Source organism: Sinocyclocheilus anshuiensis, unplaced genomic scaffold, assembly GCF_001515605.1.
Source record: "Sinocyclocheilus anshuiensis isolate Anshui unplaced genomic scaffold, SAMN03320099.WGS_v1.1 scaffold2110, whole genome shotgun sequence".
Classification (NCBI taxonomy): Eukaryota; Metazoa; Chordata; class Actinopteri; order Cypriniformes; family Cyprinidae; genus Sinocyclocheilus; species Sinocyclocheilus anshuiensis.
This window is the reverse complement of record NW_015555856.1, coordinates 24,680-32,706: the sequence shown is the minus strand read 5'-3', so window position 1 is coordinate 32,706 and position 8,027 is coordinate 24,680. Positions and strand designations below refer to the sequence as shown.

The 8,027-nt window shown below is 37.2% G+C and overlaps 1 pseudogene; it reads right to left on the bottom strand.

Annotated features, from left to right (window-relative positions):
- LOC107675641 (membrane-associated guanylate kinase, WW and PDZ domain-containing protein 1-like) overlaps positions 1-8,027 on the bottom strand; it is a 117,404-nt pseudogene that overhangs the window by 85,929 nt on the left and 23,448 nt on the right.

The following is an 8,027-nucleotide window of genomic DNA, read 5'->3' as shown; positions in this document are numbered from 1 at the left end:
ATATATATATATCAAACAAAGGCGTCACATGAAACGATCCAACCAATGAGAGCATGACAAGACAAAGACAAGAAAACCTAAACAAGAAACAAAACCCAAGAACCAGCGTGACACAATGTAGATGCTGTGAGAAAAATGAATTAAAATGTACAGTATTACTGCCAATGTTCCCTCTTTTTTTTATTTTCTTGCTGAGCAAAGCTTTTCTCTATTGGGCGGACATTTCAGCCACCTGAGCAAAAACATTCTTTATACCAGAGCTGAACAGTGCACACACAAAAAAGTGTGAAACTTTTAACTTTAATGTGCTATTTACATTTGATTTGACCCATGATTAAACTAAATCATGCACATTTTAGGTTATAATATTTTAAAAATCTCACGCAGTACAGTTCAATTCTTTATAATAAAACAAACAATGAAGCAGTTATTGCTCATGAATTCCCTTTTTGATGTCAATATAATATAATATAAAAAACAAATATTTTCAATAACTATTTTCAAAAAACGTGAACGTGAATTATTTTACAGTTATCTTAAACATCCCCATGTATTAGAGTTTGCACACTACTACAGCTGTGCTCCTCATCCGCTATTTCCAGCTCTTAATCAAGCCATTCTTTTGTAAACATGATGACGATTGCATTTGCGTTGGCTCTTGTGTTGAGCTGTTTTGCATCCACATCCATTAAAGTAGTTACAGTCTACAGCGACTGATTTGACGCACATCTTTCTCTTTCTATGAAATCTTTAAACAACATTCACCGGTATATAGTGACACCAACTCTATAGCGGTTTGCCGTGAGCATTGCAATTATTTTGCATTTCATTTTTGCATCTGTCCTCTGCGCAGCATATTATTTCTTCTACGCGGTCGTGACATAAGAAGTGCACAGCTTAGAGAGAACATCGACTACTGCTATGTATCTCTCCTCTGCCATATTTAAAGTTTATGATTCGCCCAACTCGGAACCTTGGCTATCAAAATTATCTCAGAGTTTCCCAGTTGTAAATACAGCTAGAGAGGCCGTTCATGGCCAATTTCCAACTAGGAAACTCGTATTTAGGATAATTCTGATAGCACGTGAAGGCAGCATTAACCCCTTAGGTACCGAAATTTGGTACCAAACGACAGGATATTTTTCGATACTCAATGGCATCAAGGCAATTCGGTCGGTGCCTAAAAAGTATCGAACTCGATGCCCAACCCTAAACACAATGTTTTATCTCGAGCCAAACGCGCTTCATTCAAACTCGTCCCATGTGCGTTGCTTCTCTATAAAGACACTAAAACGCCATTAAGAGCTGCAGATGACAGACAGAAGCAGAAACACAGATCGAGACGTTAGCTAAAACACTGCAGAAAACAACACTGCTGCAAATATAGTTATTTTTACCTCCTCTGACCATTCAAAGCTGGTTTGTGACGGGACATTATCTTTTCATCCACATTTAGCATTATTAATCAGTGTGTTAAGAGCATTTTAAAATAAACATATAATTGTTAGAATTGGGGAAATTATTTGTAGATGGCAAGGAAAGACAACATAAACTTTAAAATTACTAGTTTGTTTTCTGCTCATGATGAGAGTGTTTTGTTTATGTTTGTTTTAAGCAAAATATAAAAATGCTCCAGGAAAACTCTGAAGCCCATTCAGTATCTTTTCTGTCACATGGCCTTCTGCCTCACAATAACAATAGCCTGATAAAACATCTGATCTTATCTTTTAATAATCATATCTAATTGGGCTCAACTGATTAATTTTTTCTTTTAATTTATTTATTTTTAATAGAAAAATTCTCAGAAGCCACTGGCCTTTGGCTCCGAGGACCCAATTTCCTCATCTTTAATGACAATTTTTTTTTTCTTTTACAAAGCATTACTGGTGCCCAGATGGAAAAAAATAACAAATCCTATATATATATATATATATATATATATATATATATTGTCCGGACCTCCACTGGGAAGGAAATATAGAGACCGGACCTCTTGGAACTCTAGAGTGTCAAAGACCATCAGTCTCTCTGAATAACTGCAGTCACACTGAGTGGAACAGGACTTTCTACAGTTATTGGTGTGTAAAAACTGAAGCGATCTCAGAAATGATGTCAGGTGACCTTAAGTACTAGTTCGCTCCCTTCTGGATGACCCGTTTAATCTTACAACAATGGCCTCCAATCTTTCAAAAGCACTTCAGACTGTCTAGCCGAGCTTTCTGGCGCCAGCATGAGTGTTGTGAGGTGTGTGTGTTTCTGCTGGACTCACAGGGAGCGCTGTGGTGGTGCAGGTTGTTTCTGATGCTCTCCTGCAGACGCTGATCTGCCGAGCCCTTCTGAAAGCGCTGACTCAAGTAATAACTCAAGTCCTTCTTCAGCCTGCCACCTGAAAACACACACACACACACATACACACACACACACACACACACACACACATCAATACAATTCTTACTGTTTTATGGAATGCTGCAGCGTTTAATACAAACGATTTATCACATTTTTAAAAAAAAATTTTTTTAATCAAAAACATTAACTTCCTTTCGTGAAACAACACCTCTATAATATGACAATAACTCAACAATAATTCCTCCAGTAGCCTGTCACTCACATGAGATCACAGCAGTTAAAAACCAACAACCATCCAATCTATTCTACCACAGTAGAAAATGTATGAGGATAGTTTTGATAAATATTTGAAACATATGAAGTTGTTCAAGTTCAAGTTCATTTATTTATAAAGCACATTTAAAAACAGCCACAAGACTGACAAAAGTGCTGTACATTAAAATCAAACCATAAACACATAAAACAGAAAGAATAAAACATATGAATTTAAAACCAAAGGAATGACAGATGAACAAGACCATAATACAATGTAATAAGAATGGGATATTAATAGGCCAGATCAAACAAGTGTGTTTTTAAAAGACTTAAAATGGATAGGGAAGGTGCCACTCTAATCTCAAGCGGCAGATTGTTCCATAACCGAGGCCCAACCACAGAAAAAGCTCGATCCCCTCTGCGTTTTAGTCTGGACTGAGGAACTAAAAGGAGATTCTGATCACTGGATCTTAGACTTCTTGGGGGAGTATAAAAGTGCAACAGCTCTGAGAGATAACTAGGGGCTTGGTTATGTAAAGATTTATACACCAGTAAGAGAACTTTAAAATCGATTCTAAATTGAATAGGCAGCCAATGGAGGGCCTTCAGTATAGGGGTGATGTGGTCACATGTGCGTTCAAGGCTGATAAGCTGCCCAGATCTAGGCTGGTAGCCTGAGAATGATCAGTAGGACTGAAAACAACCACCTCTGTTTTATCTTCATTTAACGTAAACATTTTTTGAGCTAGCCAGATTTTGACCTCGTCTAAGCACCTGTTCTTGAATGGCCCAGCCAGAGCCCTGACTTAAACCCAATTGAGCATCTCTGGAGAGACCTAAAAATGGCTGTCCACCAACGTTTACCATCCAACCTGACAGAACTGGAGAGGATCTGCAAGGAGGAATGGCAGAGAATCCCCAAATCCAGGTGTGAAAAACTTGTTGCATCTTTCCCAAAAAGACTCATGGCTGTATTAGATCAAAAGGGTGCTTCTACTAAATACTGAGCAAAGGGTCTGAATACGTAGGACCATGTGATATTTCAGTTTTTCTTTTTTAATAAATCTGCAAAAATGTCAACGATTCTGTGTTTTTCTGTCAATATGGGGTGCTGTGTGTACATTAATGAGGAAAAAAAAATAACTTAAATGATTTTAGCAAATGGCTGCAATATAACAAAGAGTGAAAAATTTAAGGGGGTCTGAATACTTTCCGTACCCACTGTATATCTAAAAGAACCAGGACCACAGAATCACCAGAGTCGGTAGCTAAAAGGATATTGTTTAACACTCTGAGAAGGGTTGTTTCAGTACTATGAGCAGATTTAAAACCAGATTGAAAAAGTTCAGTAATACAATTAAGATTTAGAAAGAACTGCAGTTGGTCAAACACAATTTTTTCTAAAACCTTTGAAATAAATGGTAAAACAGAAATGGGACGGAAGTTATTCAGAATAGAAGGAAGTGAAGGCTTCTTGAGAAGCGGAGTGACAGTAGCCACTTTAAGAGTAGCAGGAACAGAACCAGTTAAAAGGCACTTATTGAAGAAAGACACCAAACCTGGCTCGACGGTGTCAGCAATTAATTAAAAAAATGTAGGATGTATAATGTCATAAGGACAAAAAGATGATTTAATATTAGCAATTATGTCTTTGAGTGATTGTAAGGAAATGGGTTCAAAAACATCCCAAGAAACAGGATGCAGAGAAAAAGGAGGGGGTTCAATGTGGACAGACTTTGGGTCTCAAATTAGAGATTTTATCAATGAAGTGTCGCAAGAATCTTTCACATAGGGCATCGGAGGCAACAGGCACTGTGTTAACAGAAGGATTAACAACAGAATTAATAACTGAAAACAGAACTTTAGGAGTAGAATGTTTTTTTTTTATTAAATCAGAAAAATAAGTAGCCTTAGCAGCAGACTGATAAGCTGATAAACTGTCTTTAAACAACTGAAATTAAATATGTAATTTATCCTTTTTCCATTTGCGCTCGGCCTTTCTACAAGCTTGTCGTAAGTGTCAGGGGTCTGGGTCTGGTGTTCTCCCTCTCACCACCAGAGGTCGCCACTTCCCATCCTCCCGGACTCCATTACCTTGACGCCACACACTTACACACACACACAGCTGTTGCCCATCCTGAGGGCTATTTATACGCCTTCCCCACGCATCTCTGGGCAGATTATTAAGTGTGTTACACGGGACTGATGAAAGCTCTACGTGGCCGTATTGTGTCAGTGTCCGTTTTCTGTTCTGAGCCATTGTGTCAGAGTCTTAGCTCTGTTTGTGTTCTCTGTTTTGAATTTTTACTTTGTTTTTCCCACTGCAGTCAAATAAACCTGCATTTGGACCCAGACCCCTGTTTACACGGTGTGTTCCTTTACCGCACCGTGACAGTAAGAGTCGAGTATCAGAATTTTGCCACAGGACAGATTTAGATTTGTGCTTATAAGGCTTGAGCGGAGCAGTGACATCTAAAACATCCAGCCAGGCAGAATTTAGAAGACTTAGATGTTGGTCAGCATCCAGGTCAGGTAGCGCTAGATCCAAAGATAGATGAGAACAAAAACACTGATTCAAATTTGACCCAAACTTAGAAGAATAGGACCGAGACAGCGTTACAGCATTCTTAGTAAAATGAGAAAAATTAGGAAGAGACATAGAAAATAAAATCGGTTTATGGTCAGAGAGTAGGAAATCAGATACCTCAATATCAGAAACGGCAAACCCATGAGAGAGTACAAGATCTAAAATATGGCCCTGAACATGAGTGGAGTCCTTTATCCACTGAACCAGACTAAAAGAGTCAATAAGATTGAGAAACTCCTCCGATAAGGGGTTTGACTGACAGCATACATGGATGTTAAAATCGCCCACTAATAAAAAGCGGTCGTACTTTATGGCAATATTGCCGATAAATTCAGTAAGTTGCTGTATGAAGTCCTTTGCTGAGTGAGAGTGACGGTAAATCACCCCCAATAAAACAGGACCATTCCAGTCGAGATGGAGAAGCTGAACTTCAAAACTGGAAAACACATCCACTGATACAGACCGACAGCGCTCAAGAAAAGAGTCTTTTAAAATAGTTACTAGTTGTGCTTTTAGTCAATAGCTTTTATTTCCTGTCACAGTCATAACCCAACAGTTTTTTTTTTTAGTTCAATCAGTCTTTCTTTGTTCACAGTAATAAAAACTGATTGAAGAGTCACAGATAAGCTTATAAAATGACCCATTAGGTGGTGATAAACTGCAGAACAGGACATGTATGAGTATGGTGATACTTATACTCACTTGTACATGAGTATAAGTATGGCGCACTACTTCTTATCATCCATTTCCATGGTGACTCCTGAATTTGGCGCCAAAAAAAAAAAAGTTATGTTTGAAATGATGACAGAAACACATGCAAGTATAGGACGAATATACTAAGACTTTTACTTGTCAGTTAGGGATTCACTCAACTCACGATGTGATACGATTCACAATACGCTTTTCTCACCATTTTGTTACATAATGAGATTTAAGACAAATTATAAATGAATTACTGCACATTTCTTTGTGAAACTGAAATAAATTTTGATGTCAAATAACAACAATACATTAACATTTTTAAAATAAATCCCAAATCAAATAAATACATGAAAAAGAATACAAATTTTTAAAAATCTCTTCGCATAAACAAACTAAGGCTTTGCCTGTGCTCTTTGTTAGCTTGGATTTTATTTATTTATTTATTTAAAGAAACTTAGACGTTTCCACATTTTCCAGAAGAAAAGCAAGTTCACTCTCATACAGCAGGTGGCGCTTATGGAACAGCAGAAATACTGCGGAAATACTTTCTGACACCTGCTTGTGATGGAGAAGAAAGGAAGTCACAACAGTATTTAAATGTTTTCAAACAGATATTCAGTGTTTATCAAACGATACCAACTCCTTTTAAAACTTTTAAAATACACTTACACATTTTTGCATTTTAATCTGGACTAAAATATGCCAGCTCAGAAAAGAGATTATTTTCTATTGTTAACAATAATAAAAATGTATTTTGTAATTTTATAACTCATTGGCAGGTGTTTTTGCTTTATTCAAGCATTAAGCTCACTAAATTTTGATGCATTTATCTGAAAGCAATAGTTCAACTTTTACATTTTTTAAAGTTTGCTTAATAAGTAAATATATTTTCATATTTATAACTTGAAAACACTTTTGAAAATCTGCTTAGGGCCCCCAAAATGGTAGGGCCGGCCCTGCACACTTCATTTGAAAACGGTTCATATAAAGTGTTATTTGCAAGGTATACTGTATACCAATAAACATGTTGAGATCATGCACTCCAGACACATTTCTTTTCAGGTAAAGTGGGCCATCCCTTATATTTATCAAAACTTATTCTGCATCTTAATTAAAAACACATGATTTATTAACACATATTATCAGACAAACAAATTTAACCACATATTAAACAAACCCCAAAATATATAACCTACAGGTTATGAGTAAAATAAATTAAATCCACATCTTAATTCATGTGTGAAATTTCAAACACCCGATGGAACATGTTGTGCTGACATTAAATTTGATGAAATCTGAATATCAGAATATTAAGAAATCAGAATATTGATAAAAATGAACTCTATATTAAAGATGTGACTATAACACAAGCAACAACAAACTGGCTAAAAAATAAGAACATTTAAAATGGTAACCATATGTAAAAATATATATATTTTTAAATATATGCACTATAAACACTTCTCATTTTTTTCTTCTCATCCTTTCTTCACTCCACAGATTAAACTTCATACCTCGACTTCCTTTCAATTCTCTCTTTACTTTCTTGCATCTCTAACTCGAATTTCCTGACTGCAGTCTCATTTCTGTTTTCTAAAAAAATAATTATACATGTCAACTCTAAAATAATGTCACAGTGTGTCAGGCAGGGAAATGCAGGAGGCTCGGAGAATCTTTGCAATAAGGAACTTTTAATAGAAAACTGAGGAAACGTGGAGAGTACACACACTAAAGATAACTGAGACCGGACACCAAATGAACGTAGGAGACTGGCTCATAAAGGAGCGCAAATGATAAGACTAAATTAACACGGCTGGAGAGAAATCAACAATCAGAACAGGAACAGGAAGAACCAAATATGGGCAAAGGAAAACACGAGGGAAAACTAGAGCAAAAAGTCACCTGGGACCCATGGGAAACTAAACAAAACACAAGACACAGGACATTAACGTAACATAACGCCCCCCTCCGGAAGGCACGTCCTCAAGCAACATAACATCAACGGGGTGGGGGGGTGGGCGCCTTGGAGGTCCCTCAGGAACGACCACTACGGAACAGGGACGCCTCCAAGGCGGTACCAGTTCGGGGCACCATGGCGGATCAGGGATCCCAGGAGGCCATGGCGGAGCAGGGA